The sequence below is a fragment of the Pseudophryne corroboree genome, chromosome 1, assembly GCF_028390025.1.
Source record: "Pseudophryne corroboree isolate aPseCor3 chromosome 1, aPseCor3.hap2, whole genome shotgun sequence".
Lineage (NCBI taxonomy): Eukaryota > Metazoa > Chordata > Amphibia > Anura > Myobatrachidae > Pseudophryne > Pseudophryne corroboree.
This window is the reverse complement of record NC_086444.1, coordinates 911,004,929-911,026,113: the sequence shown is the minus strand read 5'-3', so window position 1 is coordinate 911,026,113 and position 21,185 is coordinate 911,004,929.

Genomic DNA, 21,185 nt, shown 5'->3' with positions numbered 1-21,185 from the left:
AAAAGCATGAAATGTTCTTGTACATATCAGTTTTCAACAATAAAATGGTGCATGTAAAAATGCTTAAACTTATGGGGCCAAAATATCAGGCCGCTATCTGAGAAATTCCCCATTCTGCCAATGTCTGGGTCTTGGGATCAGGGAAATCTTCAATTCACCGACTCCACCCAAAAAAATTATCGGGATCAGGGTGTCTAGGATTTTTAACATGCTGTATTTTGACAATCCACCTACAGATCGCTGATCATCAATGTATGATGATCAGCATATTTGATCACCTGTTGGCGGATCAGAACGGCATCGGCAGAATAGAGAATTGTGTCTTAAATGTGTGGCCTAGATTACAATATGTGAGCCATTGAATAATCTATTTAATAGATTTTCCAAAGTATAATACAGTAGTATACATTCTGAATGTTAACATTAAGACTTTCAACATTGACAGAATGCTGACATTCACAATGTCGACAAGAATAAAATATTGATATGATATAATCTCAATATTCTAAATGTCGACAACTGTTTTTTTCATGATTTTAGGTTAGTTTTAGGATTCACCTTGGGAATGCGGTCAACATGCCGACTATCAACATTCACAATGTCACCATTCGGGCAATGTTGACACTATTTGGGGAAATCAAGTGGTGATGATTTGTTCGGCTTGCAGAATATGTGCAGCACTTTCCGCACTTTGGGGGTCATTCTGACCTGATCGCACGCTGCAGATGTTCGCAGCGGTGCGATTGGGTCTGAACTGCGCATGCACCACAATATGCAGGCACGTCGCTGCCCGGAGACCGGAAACACCGGGCAGCGTGGGACCTTATGAAGAACGCAATCGCAGTGGCGATCGCAAGGTGATTGACAGCAAGAAGGCGTTTCTGGGTGGCAACTGACCGTTTTCTGGAAGTGCTGTGGAAAACGCAGGCGTGTCCAGGCGTTTGTAGGGCAGGTGTCTGACGTCAATTCCGGGACCTGAAAGGCTGAAGTGATCGCAGTGGCTGAGTAAGTTCAGAGCTACTCAGAAACTGCACAAAAACAGCTCCCTTGTAGGCGGCGACTATCTGATTGCACGGCTGCAAAAAACTGCTACCATGTGATCAACTCGGAATGAGGGCCTTTAAGGCAGCATGATATCGCAGAAAAGGGTAGCAGGCACTTTTGTGTGAATTGGTGTGTGAATTGGATGGGCGAAGGGTGTGAGGCTGGGTGCCATTGCCGGTATTTAAGCACCTTGGCAACTGCATTTCACACCCTTTGCCAGCAATAGAATCCCGGTGAGTAAGGGCAAGATAATAGAAATACTGCAGAGCTGGAACGGACAGGATTAGGAAAGGAACTGAATGTGGAAAGAGAAAGAGCGAGCAGAGTTGAGGGTGACATCTAGACATTGGGCTTGAGAAACAGAGGAGGTGGAGGTACTGGCAACAGAAAGGGGGAGAGTGGAAGAAGAGGCAGAATTGGAAGAAGGGAAGACAATTTCAGTTTTACAGGTTGAGTTTTAAGTAATAATGAGACATCCAAGAGGAGATGGCTGACAGCATGTGATACTGGAGAGGATAGATGGGTAGAGTCAGTGAAAGATAGGTAAATCTGGGTGTCATCAATGTACGGTATAGATGATATTGGATTTTGAAAGAGCTGATATATTCATAAAGGGGGGAGGGGTAGAGAGAAAAGATGGGGAACAAGTCAGAAGTACACCAAAAGGTGAAAAGGTAGAGCCAGTGTGGAGACAGAAGGAGCAGATGGTCAAATAGGAAGATAACCATGACAGATTGGCACCATAGAGATGAATGGAATAGAGCATTTGGAGTAGGCCAGGGCCCAGGGGTCTTTAATGGTGTCAAATGCTGCTGTGTGCTCAGGAGAGATCAGTGTAGAGAATGTCCTTTGAACTTGGCAGAGAGGTAATCATTGTTGATTATGATGAGGGTTGTTTCTATAGAACAGAGGGATCAAAGACTGGATTGGAGAAGATCAAGGGGGGAGTGGGTGAAGAAAAATGAGTAGACCTACTTTTTGGTGTTCTTAAAGACATACTCCACATTGACCTCTGGAGGAGCTCTCATGTATGTGCAGGATGTGGTGTGCAGCATTATTTCTCGGTGTGCTATTTTTCACAATTTTCTATTATTTATTGCTTTAGGGAGTAGAGTGCTGTTGGAGAATGTTGTGGTTGGTGACAAGAGGATGAATCACAAAGATTCTCAATCTTTTAAAGAGAGTAAATTAGGTGCGGGGTGTACCCTACAGCTAACTGAACGTGCTGCGTGATTCAATTAGCTGCGGGAATCCCACGCACTAATCCCCAGAGGGTGGATTTTTCCTTGCAGTCTCAGCAGCTGCAAAGAAAGATATGTGGTAAAATTCTGCATGGAGAAACCCATAGATTTCAGCACTTTGCATGGTACCGTTAGCAAGCATGTGTTAACCCGGGGATTACAGGGCAGGGAAAATGCAGAATAATTGAAATACAGAGCTCAGGGCCTGAAACCTGGAGCTTTTCCCTGCGTGGCAAACCATGAGCTTAATTGAATTCCCCCTATAACATTCAAAATACATTACATATAAAAAATGATATTCATGAATGTTGTTCTAATTTTAGGTAGCGTATAACATATTAAAATGCTGCATTTATTATACACTCGTATGCAGTGGCGAATATCCCATTTGGCAGCACTTGGATGCTTGTGTTGGTACTGTCAGCCCAAAAAGTAGCAGTAACTGCAAAATAATTCTACAGTACTGTACCATATGCCATTTTGAATGGAGTGTAAATGGGTAGGACATGCACATACTGCCCCTGTAAGCTGTCCTACTTAGTAAATATGTATAGATAATAAAAAAAAAAAAAAAAAAATTAAATTATTATTCTATTAAATTGGCTATCCTAAAACGAGAGCTTATAACCAATCAATAAAAATTATAAAATTAGGCAGGCAGGAGAGGGCCGTCACTGTTGTGCGTGCCTAGGGGCACCCTCACCTCTAAATCTGCCCCTGCTCATATGTACGTGTAGCATTTACAGTACATACTGATACTATTATTTAAATAAACCTATATACACCCATTTTATGTCTGCAGTAAAGTACCATTAATGCTCTAAAGCCAGATGAATGTTTTTAAACAATATTTAGTTGCTTTGTTAAAACTTTTTTTAATCGAAAGTAATGAATTGTTAAAATTACATTTTACACCCAAAAACTTATTTGGGCAAAATATAATTATCATTTTTTTTATACCCCTACAACAACGCTAGAATCGTTTTTCCATACCTGGCCCAAGCACTGGGCACTGTAAGAATATATGCAGGTGGTGAGACCTCTACTCTCACATGCTCCACAAGGACAGATGTGGTGCCAGACTTTGGAACCATGGGTATCAGCTGAGTGAGGATGGCTGCTAGGGACATGCCAACCTCCTTCATGCAATTTGTTATAGACCCACAATGGTGTGACTGCTGGACCTTAGGGGTTAATGTACTAAGCAGTGATAAAAGTGGATAAGTGAGCGAGTAGAGAAGTTGCGCATGGCAACCAATCAGCGTTGACATAACATTTATAATTTACATACTATAAAAGTATACAGAGCAACTGATTGGTTGCCAAGGGCAACTTCTCCACTGGCTCACTTCTTCACTTTTACCACTGCTTAGTACATGTCCCCCTTAATCTTCAGATTTTCTGCAGCTTGTTCACAGTGGTGGTCTCTTGTACTTTCTCCAGGAGAGGCACAGATGGGGTATGTGCAGTACTAGCAGATGGGGAGGTGTCTTTATGGGTTGTAGTTATGTGACCGCTGGTCAGGAGACCACCGGCCACATACCGGCATCTACATCCCACCCACCCCTAATCCCAACAGTCAGCATGCCGACTAGCAGGGACTATTACCACTCGTAAGTGTCCATAACTCCCATAAAGTGGGAATAGAACCTGTGGTGAGCTCAGCTCGCCACCGAGCCTGCAAGGGGACTCGTTGCACTTGCCCCCCCTCTCCCGGCCGCCGGTAACCCATTCGCAACCCGTCCCTATCTGCTCATCTTCTGCCCTGTGACATTTGGCCATATTTCCTGGCTTTGATTCACTGGGAGATGAGTGTGCTGCTGCAGTTTGTAGCAACTCAAATCATCTTCCACCTTACCCACACACTTCACCTAAGAAGTGCTGGCAACAGTGGGTTGCTTGACAATTGTTCTTTTTTCTCCTTAAATTCAGGAAGTTCCAACAGAGTGAGCAAGTGTGTTGTTTGAGCATATGGGTCTATAGAGGTAAAGAGAAAGTTAATATAGAGATATATCTAGATAACATACAGTATCATCTGGCAGTAACTCAATGCATAGAAACATGTAAACATGGTCAAGAGGTATACAGTAGTTGTTGTTCAGACTAAAATGCAGAATGGAAAATATATGATCTAAAAGTCTTTGAACATGAAATGATTGTTGGTGCCCGGTGGGGGGTTTGAGTAGCTTATACCCCTTTCACATCGCACAAATAACCCGGTATCGACACGGCATATTGCCGTGTCGAAACGGGTCAGTGTGCGATGTGAAAGCTCCTTTGCTGAATTAGCGGGTCGCCTGACCCGGTAATTCAACCCGGTAAAAAAGAAGGGTTATTACTAGAGATGTGCACCGGACATTTTTCGGGTTTTGTGTTTTGGTTTTGGATTCGGTTCCGCGGCCGTGTTTTGGATTCGGAAGCGTTTTGCCAAAACCTCCCTGAAATTTTTTTTCCGGATTCGGGTGTGTTTTGGATTCGGGTGTTTTTTTACAAAAAACCCTCAAAAACAGCTTAAATCATAGAATTTGGGGGTCATTTTGATCCCATAGTATTATTAACCTCAATAACCATAATTTACACTCATTTTCAGTCTATTCTGAACACCTCACACCTCACAATATTATTTTTAGTCCTAAAATTTGCACCGAGGTCGCTGGAGGGCTAAGCTAAGCGACACAAGTGGCCGACACAAACACCTGGCCCATCTAGGAGTGGCACTGCAGTTTCAGGCAGGATGGCACTTCAAAAAATAGTCCCCAAACAGCACATGATGCAAAAGAAAAAAGAGGCGCATCAAGGTCGCTGTGTGACTAAGCTAAGTGACACAAGTGGCCGACACAAACACCTGGCCCATCTAGGAGTGGCACTGCAGTGTCAGACAGGATGGCACTTCAAAAAAATAGTCCCCAAACAGCACATGATGCAAAGAAAAAAAGAGGCGCACCAAGGTCGCTGTGTGACTAAGCTAAGCAACACAAGTGGCCGACACAAACACCTGGCCCATCTAGGAGTGGCACTGCAGTGTCAGACAGGATGGCACTTCAAAAAAATTGTCCCCAAACAGCACATGATGCAAAGAAAAAAAGAGGCGCACCAAGGTCGCTGTGTGACTAAGCTAAGCGACACAAGTTGCCGACACAAATACCTGGCCCATCTAGGAGTGGCACTGCAGTGTCAGACAGGATGGCACTTCAAAAAAATTGTCCCCAAACAGCACATGATGCAAAGAAAAAAATAGGCGCACCAAGGTCGCTGTGTGACTAAGCTAAGCGACACAAGTGGCCGACACAAACACCTGGCCCATCTAGGAGTGGCATTGCAGTGTCAGACAGGATGGCACTTAAACAAATAGTCCCCAAACAGCACACGATGCAAAGAAAAATGAAAGAAAAAAGAGGTGCAAGATGGAATTGTCCTTGGGCACTCCCACCCACCCTTATGTTGTATAAACAGGACATGCACACTTTATGAACCCATCATTTCAGCGACAGGGTCTGTCACACGACTGTGACAGAAATGACTGGTTCGTTTGGGCCCCCACCAAAAAAGAAGCAATCAATCTCTCCTTGCACAAACTGGCTCTACAGAGGCAAGATGTCCACCTCATCATCATCCTCTGATTCCTCACCCCTTTCACTGTGTACATCCCCCTCCTCACAGATTATTAATTCGTCCCCACTGGAATCCACCATCTCAGATCCCTGTGTACTTTCTGGAGGCAATTGCTGGTGAATGTCTCCACGGAGGAATTGATTATAATTAATTTTGATGAACATCATCTTCTCCACATTTTCTGGAAGTAACCTCGTACGCCGATTGCTGACAAGGTGAGCGGCTGCACTAAACACTCTTTCGGAGTACACACTGGAGGGAGAGCAACTTAGGTAGAATAAAGCCAGTTTGTGCAAGGGCCTCCAAATTGCCCCTTTTTCCTGCCAGTATAGGTACGGACTGTCTGACGTGCCTACTTGGATGCGGTCACTCATATAATCCTCCACCATTCTTTAAATGGTGACAGAATCATATGCAGTGACAGTAGACGACATGTCAGTAATCGTTGGCAGGTCCTTCAGTCCGGACCAGATGTCAGCACTCGCTCCAGACTGCTCTGCATCACCGCCAGCGGGTGGGCTCGGAATTCTTAGCCTTTTCCTCCCACCCCCAGTTGCTGGAGAATGTGAAGGAGGAGCTGTTGACGGGTCACGTTCCGCTTGACTTGACAATTTTCTCACCAGCAGGTCTTTAAACCTCTGCAGACTTGTGTCTGCTGGAAAGAGAGATACAACATAGTTTTCAAATCTAAGAACGAGCACAGTGGCCAAAATGTAGTGCTCTGATTTCAACAGATTGACCACCCGTGAATCCTAGTTAAGCGAATTAAGGGCTCCATCCACAAGTCCCACATGCCTAGCGGAATCGCTCTGTTTTAGCTCCTCCTTCAATGTCTCCAGCTTCTTCTGCAAAAGCCTGATGAGGGGAATGACCTGACTCAGGCTGGCAGTGTCTGAACTGACTTCACGTGTGGCAAGTTCAAAGGGTTGCAGAACCTTGCACAACGTTGAAATCATTCTCCACTGCGCTTGAGTCAGGTGCATTCCCCCTCCTTTGCCTATATCGTGGGCAGATGTATAGGCTTGAATAGCCTTTTGCTGCTCCTACATCCTCTGAAGCATATAGAGGGTTGAATTCCACCTCGTTACCACCTCTTGCTTCAGATGATGGCAGGGCAAGTTCAGGACTGTTTGCTGGTGCTCCAGTCTTCAGCACGCGGTGGCTGAATGCCGAAAGTGGCCCGCAATTCTTCGGGCCACCGACAGCATCTCTTGCACGCCCCTGTCGTTTTTTAAATAATTCTGCACCACAAATTCAATGTATGTGCAAAACATGGGACGTACTGGAATTTGCCCACATGTAATGCATGCACAATATTGCTGGCGTTGTCCGATGTCACAAATCCCCAGGAGAGTCCAATTGGGGTAAGCCATTCTGCGATGATGTTCCTCAGTTTCCGTAAGAGGTTGTCAGCTGTGTGCCTCTTATGGAAAGCGGTGATACAAAGCGTAGCCTGCCTAGGAACGAGTTGGCGTTTGCGAGATGCTGCTACTGGTGCCGCCGCTGCTGTTCTTGCTGCGGGAGGCAATACTTCTACCCAGTGGGCTGTCACAGTCATATAGTCCTGAGTCTGCCCTGCTCCACTTGTCCACATGTCCGTGGTTAAGTGGACACTGGGTACAACTGCATTTTTTAGGACACTGGTGACTCTTTTTCTGACGTCTGTGTACATTTTCGGTATCGCCTGCCTAGAGAAATGGAACCTAGATGGTATTTGGTACCAGGGACACAGTACCTCAATCAAGTCTCTAGTTGCCTGTGAATTAACGGTGGATACCGGACACACGTTTCAGAAATCTGTGTAATAAAGTTACCAGTCTCTAATAAGAGTGCAATTTGCTGAGTAGGCAATCTTCTCACCTGCTCTACACAGACCTAATGTGATAATCTAAAAATGTTGAAGTTATTATCGAAAAAATGACTAAGGAGTTCTGTAAGTCAGGGAGTTCCATACATTTAGATATGTTAAGTCCTATATGTGTAGAACAATAGGCAGTTGTGGAATGTAAAATAGAGTTGAGACCAAACATTTTATAGTTAAGCAGATTTGGAGGTATATTCATGATGATAACAGCTGTCAGCAGTAACAGCAGTAAAGGTAAGGAGTTGTTACCAGTGAACAGCAGAAGCAGTAGCTGTAATGCTGATATTGATATCTGCAATAAGACTTCCCCAGAGGAACATATGTTGCGCGTCTGTGCATTACAACATAGTCACACAGATCTAACTTAACACAGGGGCACAGGGGCATGCATGCGCAGTAAAGGTTGCAGTGGCCCTCTTGGTGAAGGTTGCTGCCTTACTTCACAATAAAGTAGCAGGAAATAGCACTGGAGCGCACACCTCTCTAACAAGATAAAGGTGATATAAAAATATTTTGCTTTATGTTTGTTGCCAATTGTCAGAGGTGCCAATGACAATATTGTTAATAGAGCATAGCTGCTTGGTATAACAGAGCAGTGGGGCCATGCTAGAGGTGAATACGTTTGTGTTCGATAAGTTCTTTCAGTCAAGTTCTATGTGAAAGTCTCAGTGGGTGATTTGACATTAGCCACTGGAAGGCTACACATCTACAAACAGCAGGAGCAGCACTGCATACTGGCTAGAGGGAAAATAAGAATGTGCCTATCATACAAGTTGTATTTACCTAAGAAATGGTGGACATAGAAGAGAACGAGTGAAAGGTATATTTACAGACATGACAGGATTTGGATCTCTATGATAGGCTCCTTTTCAGAGAAGTAATTGTTGGTTTTCATCATGTTTAAACACTGTGAAAAAACGAAGGGATTATCTAATTTGAACCAAATCTGTAAATCAAAAGTTTGGTAAAACATAAAAGAATGTGTTAGAGCTGCCTGTAGACTCCAGTAGAGCTAATGTGTTCACTGTTTGGTGCTTCTTTCTCCCATAAGCACCATGAAATGCTTGTTAACATTACCGTTGTCAAATAGATTTTCCTGGTCATCACTGAACAATAATATAGTACATTTACTGTCTCGCTGTTGTAACATGAAGCATTATGGGGCATGACCCAAATCTTGAAATGTCATTAATGGGCAAGACACAAAATTAAATGGAAACATGGAAGCATTTTAATGTTAAACAACAGTATACCATTGTATATTGAGCAACAAATATTTCCCATATAGTGTAGGGATATTTTACTAATACAGTATTTATCACAACAGTTATAAGTATGGATGAACATTATTCAGCTTTTCCTAAGACTTTAATTCTTAACACTGAACCCCTAATGACCGGAAGTTTAACTCAAATTAGACTGCATTTTTCTAGGCTAGTATAATTAATATGCTTTGCTAGGCATTAAACAGGTATACAGCAAGCAATAATACATTTTTCAGGTGAATATAGGTATCAGCAACTCGTTGGATCAAGTTTATAGCTATAAACTTGACACAACCACTCGCTGATACCTCAATTCACCTGTTTTATGTTCCATTTGCTCAGTTACTTACCATTACTGTACATTTAGAGGTTAGCTGACGCCCTTAAATTTAGGTAGTGTCTATCTAGTAGACTAATTTTGATAACCCATACTGCTGTTAGGAGACACCGCACAATTGGCACTGTACCCCCTCTATATAGATAATAATAATTTTTTGTTGACTTTTACCATCGTTTTTCATAATTAGTGCTCACCTAGTACATATACTCAAAAATATACGTTTACCATAATGGTATATTTTATGGAAAACTGCATATTTTTGTAAGGAAAGCTGCATATACACAGTAAGTGTAAAGCATCAGTATATATGAATTTTATGGATGACAGAAAAGGGGACTATCACTTGAAAGAAAATTATGTCTTCTTTGCTTGTTTTGTGCACTAGTACTGTGTGGCGTTCATGTATTTTCCTATGATCATTGAAGAGCAACGCAAAATGCGTCATTTCATGGAAAATAGATACACAATCTTTTCATGTGGGGAAATAAGTTAGGGGCCAGGGTCGACTTTTTCCTTATAAACATTTTTGCATAATTTAAATTATTTATATAAGCACAGAGTTGAAAGATGTTATATACTACTGTTGAAATGCCCATGCACAGACCTGGTTGAAGCAGAGAGTTCAGACCAATTATTAGCAGAGATAATGCCAGATTAGCTACCATCTTCAACAACACCAAAATATTCCTCCAGTACTGCAGATGAGTGGTGCAAACCAACAGCATTAGGGGGATTTTAAGGTATTGCTAATTTTATCATTTAATCTGCATGTTGAATAATAAATGCATATATATTTTTAGAAATCTCATCATATTTCTTTACATATTTGTATTGATGAACTTTAATGGTTGCTATATTACTGTTGGCTGTTCTATGGCACAAAAAAACATCTGTATCAGGCAGTGAAAGCACAGTGCTACACTTTGTATGAGTTTTCCAATAAATATAAAAGCATTTGGCATTACTAAACATTTTATTTATTTATTTAAAAAAAAAAAAGATTTCTAAATCCTATTTCGTTTTGTTTTTCTCAGCAAGCTCATTCATAAAGCATTTGAAACATTAATGTAAAAATAAATAGAATTGCAGTACACGGTTTAGTTATCCCACTACTGAATAGTCATACAGTACATACAGAACAAAGCCTGTATAATAATCGGCTAAATTATAATCCTGAAATAACAAAACAATGAATTCATAGCCAGAGCCATAGGTGTGCGCAGGGGGGGTGCCTGGTGCGCACAGGCACCCCCTAATGTCTGGCACCCCGTTCTCACATGCCTGATGCAGCGATCGCCGAGCAAGCTGATTACTGTCCCCTCTGCGCTGCACCCTATCAGGACTGCATTACTGACCGGACGCCTGGGTTAATCAACGGTGCCACTGCCACCGGCTTTCAAATTCCCAGCTCCACCTCCATGTACAAAAACAGTGTGATGTGATGTGATTACGTCATGCTGCTCACACGCCCACCCGCCACACCTGCCACACGCCCACCTCTCTCCTTCTATGCTATGCCAACGTCAGCCACTGATGAGGATCAGCATGCAGCTAGCGTTCCTCTTAGGAAGACAAATTCAATACTGGCAGGTGGTCGGCAGCAACATTGACACGTCACTCATTTTTCCAGCAGCAGCAGTACTAGTCTGCGACTGTCAGTGTCAGTGAGTGGCTGACTTGTAAGTAAGCTGCTGCTGCTTGCAGGGGAAAGAGAGGGGGAGCCAGACCTGGCTGACGAGGAGCAGTGTAATTGCAGTGAGTGCCATCAGGGGTGTTTGTTTGGTGCACACCACAACATCTGACAATGTATCTGCTTTATTAGGATTGGTACAAGGGTGGATATTTGATATTTCGTTGACCATCATAGATGGTGCTAGACACGCCCAAAAGGCGGTGCTAGACACACCCCTCTGATGGTGAACCCCCAAATAAAATGTGCTGCGCACGCCTATGGCCAGAGCTGACCAACATATTGCTAGGTCTACTCATTTCCAGATATAACGTGCATCCTCTCTTATAACATAAGTGATGGACACAACAGCAATTCCTGCTTCCTCTTGCAATTGGTCAGGAATAAATATCTGGACAATAGGAACTAGCAGTGGTCTTTTGGGGCAATATCATTGTAATGGAGAGGGTCATAGGGGACTCCACAACTTCTCAAAGAATATGGTTTAACTTCCAGTTGATAATCCGTAATACCCATTTGATGGACTCAGACCAAGATGCGTCCAACTCACAACTGCTCCTAGATATGCAAAGATGTATATATCCGCTGCAATGCATGCAGTTTGCTAAAACTCCTTACATACGGCTGCATTCAAGCTTGTATGTGATTTAGGAAAATATCTAAATCTGTAGACAAATGGTTATATAATTTACTCATTATAGAGGACGAAACACGCTGTAGCTATTTTTATATAGAGCCATTCTAAAACACAAAATACTGCAGACATCTTACTTATTTTCAATGGGCTTCAAACATTTCTCATGGGATTTTGCAGCCAAAGTTGTAGGATATTGCTTAGGCTCTTTGCTCCTTACTGTTCTTTTGTTTAATGGAACAGATCACTCATACATGACATCCTGTACTCTGTTGTACTTGTACTATATTAGAAAGGGTTTTCTCCGTTTGTTCCTTTTCCTGTTGTCTCTTTCATACCTGTTATAACATGACATGATCTGATCATAAACCAGACTAGCAGAGTGCTTGCAGTCATTCCAAGCATGTCATAACAAAGACGTTTCCCTGGCAACTTTAGGTATCCAAAAACTATGGTGAAACAAGTCCATTCTCCTTTATAAAAAAAAGTTCTCTATAAAGTTTATATAATCTCTTTTTCTTCATAGACTTTCTTACGTGCAGTATTCCGAAAATTATACGGCAATGCCACAGGAATTTATACGCCAGTATTCCGAGAATTATACGGCAATAATTCCTGTGACATTGCCGTATAATTCTCGGAATACTGGCATATAATACCTGTGATACTGCCATATAATTCCAGTGATACTGGCATATAATTCCTGTGACATTGCCATATAATTCCTGTGATATTGCCATATAATTCTCGGAATAATGGCGTATAATTCCTGTGATACTGCCATATAATTCCTGTGACATTGCCGTATAATTCCTGTGATATTGCCATATAATTCTCTGAAAAATACTGGCATATAATTCCCATGATACTGGCATATAATTCCTGTTATATTGCTATATAATTCCTGTGATACTGCCGTATAATTCCATTTCCTGCCGTATAATTCCGTATAAATCCATATAATTCCGTATAAATCCAGTCCAGTGGTGCTGCCATATAAATTCAGTGGTGCTGTCCTGTGCTGTATATTATTTACTTAAAATAAAGGGGTTATTAATATTTAATCCAATTTTTTTCTACAGGGTTTGCCCTGTGAGGTGTAGGGGTATGCTTTCTTGTGACGCATATTGTGTTATATAACTCCAGAAAAATAATGGAGAACAAACATTTGGAGGATAAAATAGGGAAAGATCAAGAACCACTTCCTTTTAGTGCTGAAGCTGCTGCCACTAGCCATGACATAGATGATGAAATGCCATCAACGTCGTCTGCCAAGGTCGATGCCCATTGTGATAGTAGAGGGCATGTAAAATCCAAAAAGCCAAAGTTCAGTAAAAGACCCCAAAAATAATTTTAAATGGTCTGAGGAGAAATGTTAACTTGCCAATATGCCATTTACGACACGGAGTGGCAAGGATTGGCTGAGGCCCTGGCCTAAATTCATGACTAGTTGTTCAGCTTCACATGACGATGGAAGCCCTCATAACTGAGGCTTTGACCCTTATGTTGGTGTTAGACGTGCATCCGGTATCCGCCAGTAGTGCAGTGGGATTTAGACAATTGATGGAGGTATTGTGTCCCCGGTACCAAATCCCATCTAGATTCCACTTCACGAGGCTGGCGATACCGAGATTTTGCCATTTAATTCCAGTGATTTGGACATATAATTATTAATTACAGTGATTTTGCTAATTAATTCCAGTGATTTGGACGTATAATTACAGTGATTTTGCAGTACAATTCCAGTGATTTGGACATATAATTATTAATTACAGTGATTTTGCCAATTAATTCCAGTGATTTGGACGTATAATTACAGTGATTTTGCGGGTTAATTCCAGTGATTTGGACGTATAATTATTAATTCCAGTGATTTTGCCAATTAATTCCAGTGATTTGGACGTATAATTATTACAGTGATTTTGACAATTAATTCCAGTGATTTGGATGTATAATTATTGATAAAGCTGAATATTTATCTTATATAATACCCTTTATGAGGTCTAAGAACACTGGGGCGGATGTATTAACCTGTAGAAGGCATAAGGAAGTGATAAACCAGTGATTTGTGCAAGGTGATAATGCACCAGCCAATCAGCTCCAATATGTAAATTAACAGTTAGGAGCTGATTGGCTGGTGTGTTTATCACCTTGTACATATCACTGGTTTATCACTTCCTTATGCCTTCTCCAGGTTAATACATCTGCCCCACTGTACGCTATCTACGTATGAAGTACCGTAAGGGTACGCACGTTGCGTAACAATCGCTTAGCCGTAGTCGAGACGCTCAAGCGTCACGTTCGCTCACGGCCAAGAGATCACAGGCAGGCACGCTATTGGCTGCTGACTAACGTAATGATTCGCTATAGCGTAGCGGACGCTCGGGACCACGAGGAGATCACCAGCGGCGCTGACGCTCACAATGTTAAACCTTTATATCTAAACCATAAACAATGTAATATGCTGTAAAACCTTAGTGTAGAGATAGGGTGTAGATGCAACCTAGTGTAACCTTATTAACTTAAAAGCTGTTTGAGCGTCACCGACGCTCTGAGAATACTAAACACTATAAGAAATACACAGATACCTGGGCTTAGGGTCCAACGCCTAATATATATATTATGAATGATATACTTGCAAAAGAATTAATACAAATACAAATCATACACTACAATATAACATAGACTACCTAACCAGATAACTACACAGGAAATACAATACAATTACTATTTAAGGGAAAATAAGAGAGAAAGAGGAGAAGAGAGAGAGAGAGAGAGAGAGATTGGCCCACAATAACAAGAAGATCAATATAGTTGCGGAGAAAAACTTACGCACAAAGGAAACGATCGCATGCGCCTCTGGACATCCAGCTCCCGATTTTCAGCAATGATAACCGTTGAAGAGTGAGAGCTGGATGTGATCGGCCTGTCTATTTATGCCCCACACACAATGCAATTCAATGGTCCCTACAATCTCATTGTTCATTGGACACAGGAATTCCTCCTCGCATTATAACAAAAGGTCATAGGTTGATTCATACAGGTGGGCCGTGACTATTTCCAACAGCTCAGGTGGGAGGGAAACTGGGTTTCCCGCCGCATGGATAAGTAAGTGCAAATACAGTAAATGTTCATAAACTTCTTATATCCATAACTATTCGCACGAGCGATTAATCCGCTTCAAACCAACACCGGAATATTGCTAATTAAATACTCTTCCGATGGGTACTAAACACCACTGTATTACTCCTGTCTGACCCTTCGTATCAAACAAAGAGGGATTTCTCTGTTCACGAACATTCTATATTAACCAAACTTTCAGAATCTATCAAAGGGACCATGATCTACAAAATACATTATATAGTGAAAATATGTAACGATTGAGTCGCACGCTACGATCACATAAACTCTACCGTAAATACGCATACCGTGCGCCTGCGGGTGCCCGCGACTGTGAGTATGCGCACGTACGGGAGAGCGTACGCATGCGCAGCACGGACCTGTGTGAGGTGCAAATATGGTAGTGTGCATAGAGATATTTTTCTGACTTTGACAGTCCACCCTTTGGCAGTCAACAATAACTGCCACCTTCTAAAACATTTCAAAAAGAGAAAAATATATGACAGGGGTTAATACATTTACATGGTTGGGTAGGGGTGGAGAGGAGAAGGTAGGAAAAGGGTATGACCTAGTGAGATAGCAGAAGCATGTGTGTATGAATCCGTGCTTGGGGGTCATGTATCATCGTGCCGTACGTGTTTTAAATCAAGCTTCGAGGTATTGCGAAGTATACATTTGAATTCCTTCTTATCCCGTGGTACGGGTCTGTGGATGGGCTGTCAAACTTTACCGAGCTCTTTTCGGCTTTGGTTGTAACAAAATGGGGGAGCACATTTTAGTTGATGATACATGAATGGGGGGGATATGTGATTGCTGATATCTGTGCCTGTATTCCCTATCGACTATGTGTGTCATTACCTGAGGGTTGTAGAAATGAAGAAAAGACATAATTACGGTAAATGCGGTGGTATTCTATGTCAAGTAAATGTACATTCGTCGATTGAGGTCTTGTTTGGTGTCTGTTGAATGCAGTCTTCTTTGTGCTTTTGCCCATAAGGTGCGAGCAAAAGCTGTCAATGTCCATAGATTTACAAAAGTGTTGGGCTAGCGTAATTTTAAAATTTCTAGGGAAACTGGGGATCCATGGCATAGTTCATCAAAAATCTGTGTATCAGGTTGTCAAAACTTCTTCTTTAATCCATCTGTTGTCTGTATATCGGCTCATCAAATTCCTCGTCCAAGTGGGTCTTTTTACCTTGGAGGAAACGGAAAAACAGGTGAAAGAAACGGACCGTAGAAATCGCATTTTCATCACATCATTGTTTCTACATTTGGGTCATAAATCAAGTCCATTGGAATTACAGTTTCTTCACTCCTTAAACTCATTACCCTAGTACGACGATTGCACTTCATTAAAGCCTGCCCGCATCTAAATATCAAGCCAATCGTTATGATAACACCTAAGATACATAGGAGAAACTTCCCAACATCCATTATGACTCCTTGAGCCCAGTCTCCTAAACCAGAGAACCAATTTCGCGGGTTCAACCATGACACCCAACCAGTCAGCTCATTACCTACAGTAGCAAGAGTGAGATTGTGTCTCCTGCGAAATTCCCACTTCAGTTGGAGAATATCGTCCATCTTTTGGTCTATGACCTCGACCGGGTCCTCGGTGCTATTCGTAATATATGTGCAACATTTCACGCCGTATTGTGTTGCCAGTGTGACACAATATCCGCCTGTCACTGCTGTGAGGTTATTAAGAACCATTCTATGCTGTACCAGTTCTGTTTTATAAGCTTGAAGTTCTCTTCCAGTATACCTAAACGTGTCATCATACATTTCAGTGATATTATCTAACAAATTTGCAAGCGCAGATATGTATTTATAATTCAACACTCCTCTGGCGGTGCGAGTGATGTCTAACGCGATTAGAAACTGAATCCCGGTGGATTCATGGATCATGTCAGAGGCCGGATGCTCTGTTCTTTCTATCAGGTGCCGTTTAACTACGTGCTCGTAATGGGTGTGAGTATAAGGAGTTTGGGCAACACGGTGTATGTCTTTCATTTTGTCATGTGATACAGTCATTACTTCAGGCAGTACTTTTCCAATATAACACAATCCTTCAGAGTTTGGGGCAAGCCACTTATACGCCTTTCTCCCGCATATGAAATATGCATCATCGGGGAGAACATATGGGACGGAGTAGGACATAACCATATTACACACCTTCCATGTGAAATCTCCTAACCCTAATTCTTCCATCTGCTTAGTACACGTATCAGGTTGTACGATATGTGCACAGTATCCTGGTGATACCTCTCCAACTCTCGTAATCCTATTTCCTAAGGTATACCTATATCGGAAAGATTTTCCTCTACTGGCTATGTGGAGTATAAGCTCTGTATCTGTAGGCATTCTATCTGCTCTATGCGAAAAGGTCATGGTTTGATTACTCCATGACACTTCCCAATTTCCCGGCTTTCGGGGATTGGAGATGTTAAAGCATAATAGGGACCTATCCACATGGTATTGGTGGAGCTTCAAACTAGGAGGGCTGGAGATATTAAACCTCCTGTCCACCGGTCTCCCACCACTTAACTCAAGTACCTCCCCTAACGTTAAAGGAAATGGTACTAGCCCTGATTTGCTATGACCTTGAGGTACTTGAGAGCATACCCAACAATCTGTTTTATTTAACACACTACCCACTAAGGAGTGATAGTCACTCAATGGATGCCGGTCCATATGGATATTAAAACTGGATTGGCATTTCTTTATGCACCCATCCTCAATGACATTGTTACAGAGCCGACAGATACAGTTTTCTTCAGCTAACAATCCTTCACAATTCCTTCTATGGTCAATGCTATCGGATCGTTTTCTGATACTCGCCTTTGCTTGTTGATTATGTTGTTCTTGGAAAACTACGCCTCCATCTCTGTCATCAGAACCCATTCCAGAACCTCTCTCGACCTCCATGGTACTCTCGCCGGAACAGACTGCTCTGGTCAACATCATGGTCAACAGGAAAATCCGGATCACAGTCTCTTGGGGCAAGTCCATCTTGTAGGAGGAAACGGAGAAGAATGAGAAGGGGGAAAAAAATAATTTGAGGGAGAGGGGATGGGAAGTTGGAGAAAAACAATAAAAGGGAACAGGGGATCGACAACTGCTTTTGGTCTTGTGATTTTCAATGCTCAGGTGCCGCCTCAATCTTCCTGGAACAGACACTCCAGTGATACAACCTCTACCGTCTGTTCCTTATCACGGGACCTCTCTGGATCAGCAACCTTTTTACAGTGGGACGAATGAACCCAAGTCTCTCTCTCAGCAACCTTCAATGCTGTAGTGCTAGTCAATAAGACCTGGTATGGTCCTTCCCATCTGTCAATAAGGCAACCTGAGCGTAGAAAATTCCGTATCATTACATAATCCCCAGGTTCAATGTCATGACAATTACTATCTGGTAAATCAGGAATCACTAACTTCAGATTATCATTTTGATTCCTTAACTGTTTACTCATGTTAATCAAGTATTTTACAGTCACTTCATTGTTACACTTCAAATCATCCTGAGGGTTAATCATAACATGCGGTTGTCGACCAAACAAGATTTCAAAGGGAGACAGATTAAGAGGGGACCTGGGAGTGGTTCTGATGCTGTACAGTACAATGGGTAAAGCTTCTGGCCATGTCAATCCTGTCTCTGCCATCACTTTACTCAGTTTATTTTTAATAGTGCTGTTCACTCTTTCCACTTTCGCACTCGCCTGTGGACGGTATGGAGTGTGCAGCTTGCTATCAATTCCCATCAATTTACACATTCCTTGAAAGACATCACCTGTAAAATGGGTACCCCTATCACTTTCGATAATTCTAGGGATACCATATCTACATACAAATTCCTGCACAATTTTCTTAGCAGTAAACATAGCGGTATTTGTGGCCGCTGGAAATGCTTCGACCCAATTTGAGAAAACATCTATACAAACAAGTACATATTTCAAATTTCGACAAGGGGGTAATTGAATGAAGTCAATCTGTATTACCTGGAAAGGGCCGCCTGCAGGTGGGATATGAGATGGTTCTGTAGGTATTGCCTTTCCGATGTTCTTTCTCAGACAGGTACGGCATGACATTGCTCTTTTACTCGCATGAGATGAAAATCCTGGGGCACACCAATATGCTCTTACCAACTTGCACATACCTTCCTTGCCCAGATGAGTCAGCCCGTGAGCTGCCTCAGCTAAACATGGAAGGTATGCTCTGGGGGCCACTGGTTTACCGTGTCCATCCGTCCAGAGTCCTGAGGACTCCTGACCATATCCTTTTGCCTTCCAGACTGCCTTTTCCTGTGTGGAACACAAATTTTGTATCTCAGACAACTTCTGTGTGTTGATGGTATTAAATACCATCAGTTGTGTGGTGTCTGTCTGTCTGGGGGTAGCAGCTGCTAATTTAGCAGCTTCGTCTGCTCGGCTGTTACCAAGTGATACTGGGTCTTGGCTATATGTGTGTGCTTTACATTTGATAACAGCCACTCTGTCGGGTTCCTGTATCGCTGTTAGAAGCCTTTTTATGTGAGCTGCATGCGCTACCGGTGTACCAGCTGCCGTCATGAAATTTCTGAGGCGCCATAGGGCTCCGAAATCATGGACTACCCCGAATGCGTATCTAGAATCGGTGTAGATATTGGCTGATTTGCCCTTAGCCAATTCACATGCTCTGGTTAGGGCGACCAGTTCAGCAACCTGGGCTGAGTGAGGTGGGCCCAGCGGTTCCGCTTCTATGGTGCCTTGGTCATCTACGACTGCGTATCCAGTACACAAGTCTCCCGAGTCTGACTGTCTATGACAACTACCGTCCGTGTAGAACGTAAGTTCTACATCTTCCAGTGGGTTGTCACTGATGTCAGGCCTTGCGGTAAAATTTTGGGTCAAATATTCCATACAATCATGTGTGTCTTCCTTTGTATTAAATCCTCCTTCCCCACCACTCTCATCCTCCACCCTTTGTGCCTGTCCAGGCACACCTGGGAGATATGTTGCAGGATTTAATGCACTGCATCTCCTTATGGTGATGTTTACGGGGGCCATTAGTGCCAACTCCCATCTTGTAAACCGCGCTGATGAAACGTGCCTGGTTTGGGCAGAATTTAACAAGGCTGACACTGCATGTGGTGTATGAATTGTGAGGTTGTGACCTAGCACGACGTCTTCGCTTTTCGTTACTAGTAATGCTATCGCAGCAACGCTTCGCAAGCATGTGGGGAGGGATCGCGCTACCGTATCTAGCTGAGCGCTGTAATATGCTACCGGCCTGCTGGCATCACTGTGCTTTTGGGTTAGTACGCCTGCCGCGCAACCAGCACTTTCTGTTCCGTATAGTTCAAAGGGTTTCCCATAGTCTGGCATACCTAATGCTGGTGCCTGCGTTAGGCACTGTTTAAGTCTCTCAAATGCTGTCTCAGACTCGTCTGTATGCGAAATCCGATCAGGTTTGTTTGAGGAGACCATCTCCTGCAAGGGTAACGCTAGAATGGAAAACCCTGGGATCCAGTTACGGCAATACCCACACATTCCTAAAAATGTTCTGATCTGTTGCTGGGTTTGTGGTAGAGTCATGTCTCTAATTGCTTGAATTCTATCAGCGGTCAGGTGTCTCAGTCCTTGTGTTAGACAGTGTCCCAAATATTTTACCTTAGTTTGGCATAATTGCAACTTGTCTTTGGAAACCTTGTGTCCCGTGTCTGAAAGATGAAACAGGAGCTGTTTCGTATCCTTCAGGGATGCTTCCAATGAATCAGAACACAGCAGTAGATCATCCACGTACTGTATTAATACTGATCCACTCACTGGTTGGAAAGACTGTAAACAATCATGCAAAGCCTGGGAAAATATACTTGGACTATCTATGAATCCTTGTGGTAATCGAGTCCATGTGTATTGGACTCCTCTGTATGTAAATGCAAACAAATATTGACTGTCAGGGTGCAGAGGTACCGAAAAGAAAGCGGAGCAGAGGTCAATAACAGTGAAAAATTTCGCAGTGGGAGGGATTTGCATTAGGATGACAGCTGGATTTGGCACTACGGGGAACTGACTCTCAACTATTTTGTTAATCCCCCTTAGATCCTGCACTAGCCGGTAACCCCTCCCCCCACTCTTTTTAACAGGGAAGATGGGACTATTGGCAGTGCTGGACGTTCTTACCAGAATGCCCTGTTGTAGCAAGCGCTCTATTACGGGATACACTCCTAACTCCACCTCTGGCTTCAGAGGGTACTGTGGGATTTTTGAAGCTATCCTACCATCTTTTACTTGTACAACTACCGGAGCTACGTTTGCCATTAATCCAGTGTCCTGTCCATCTTTAGTCCAAAGTGACTCTGGTATCTGAGATGTCATTTCTTCTACTTGGGAGGGA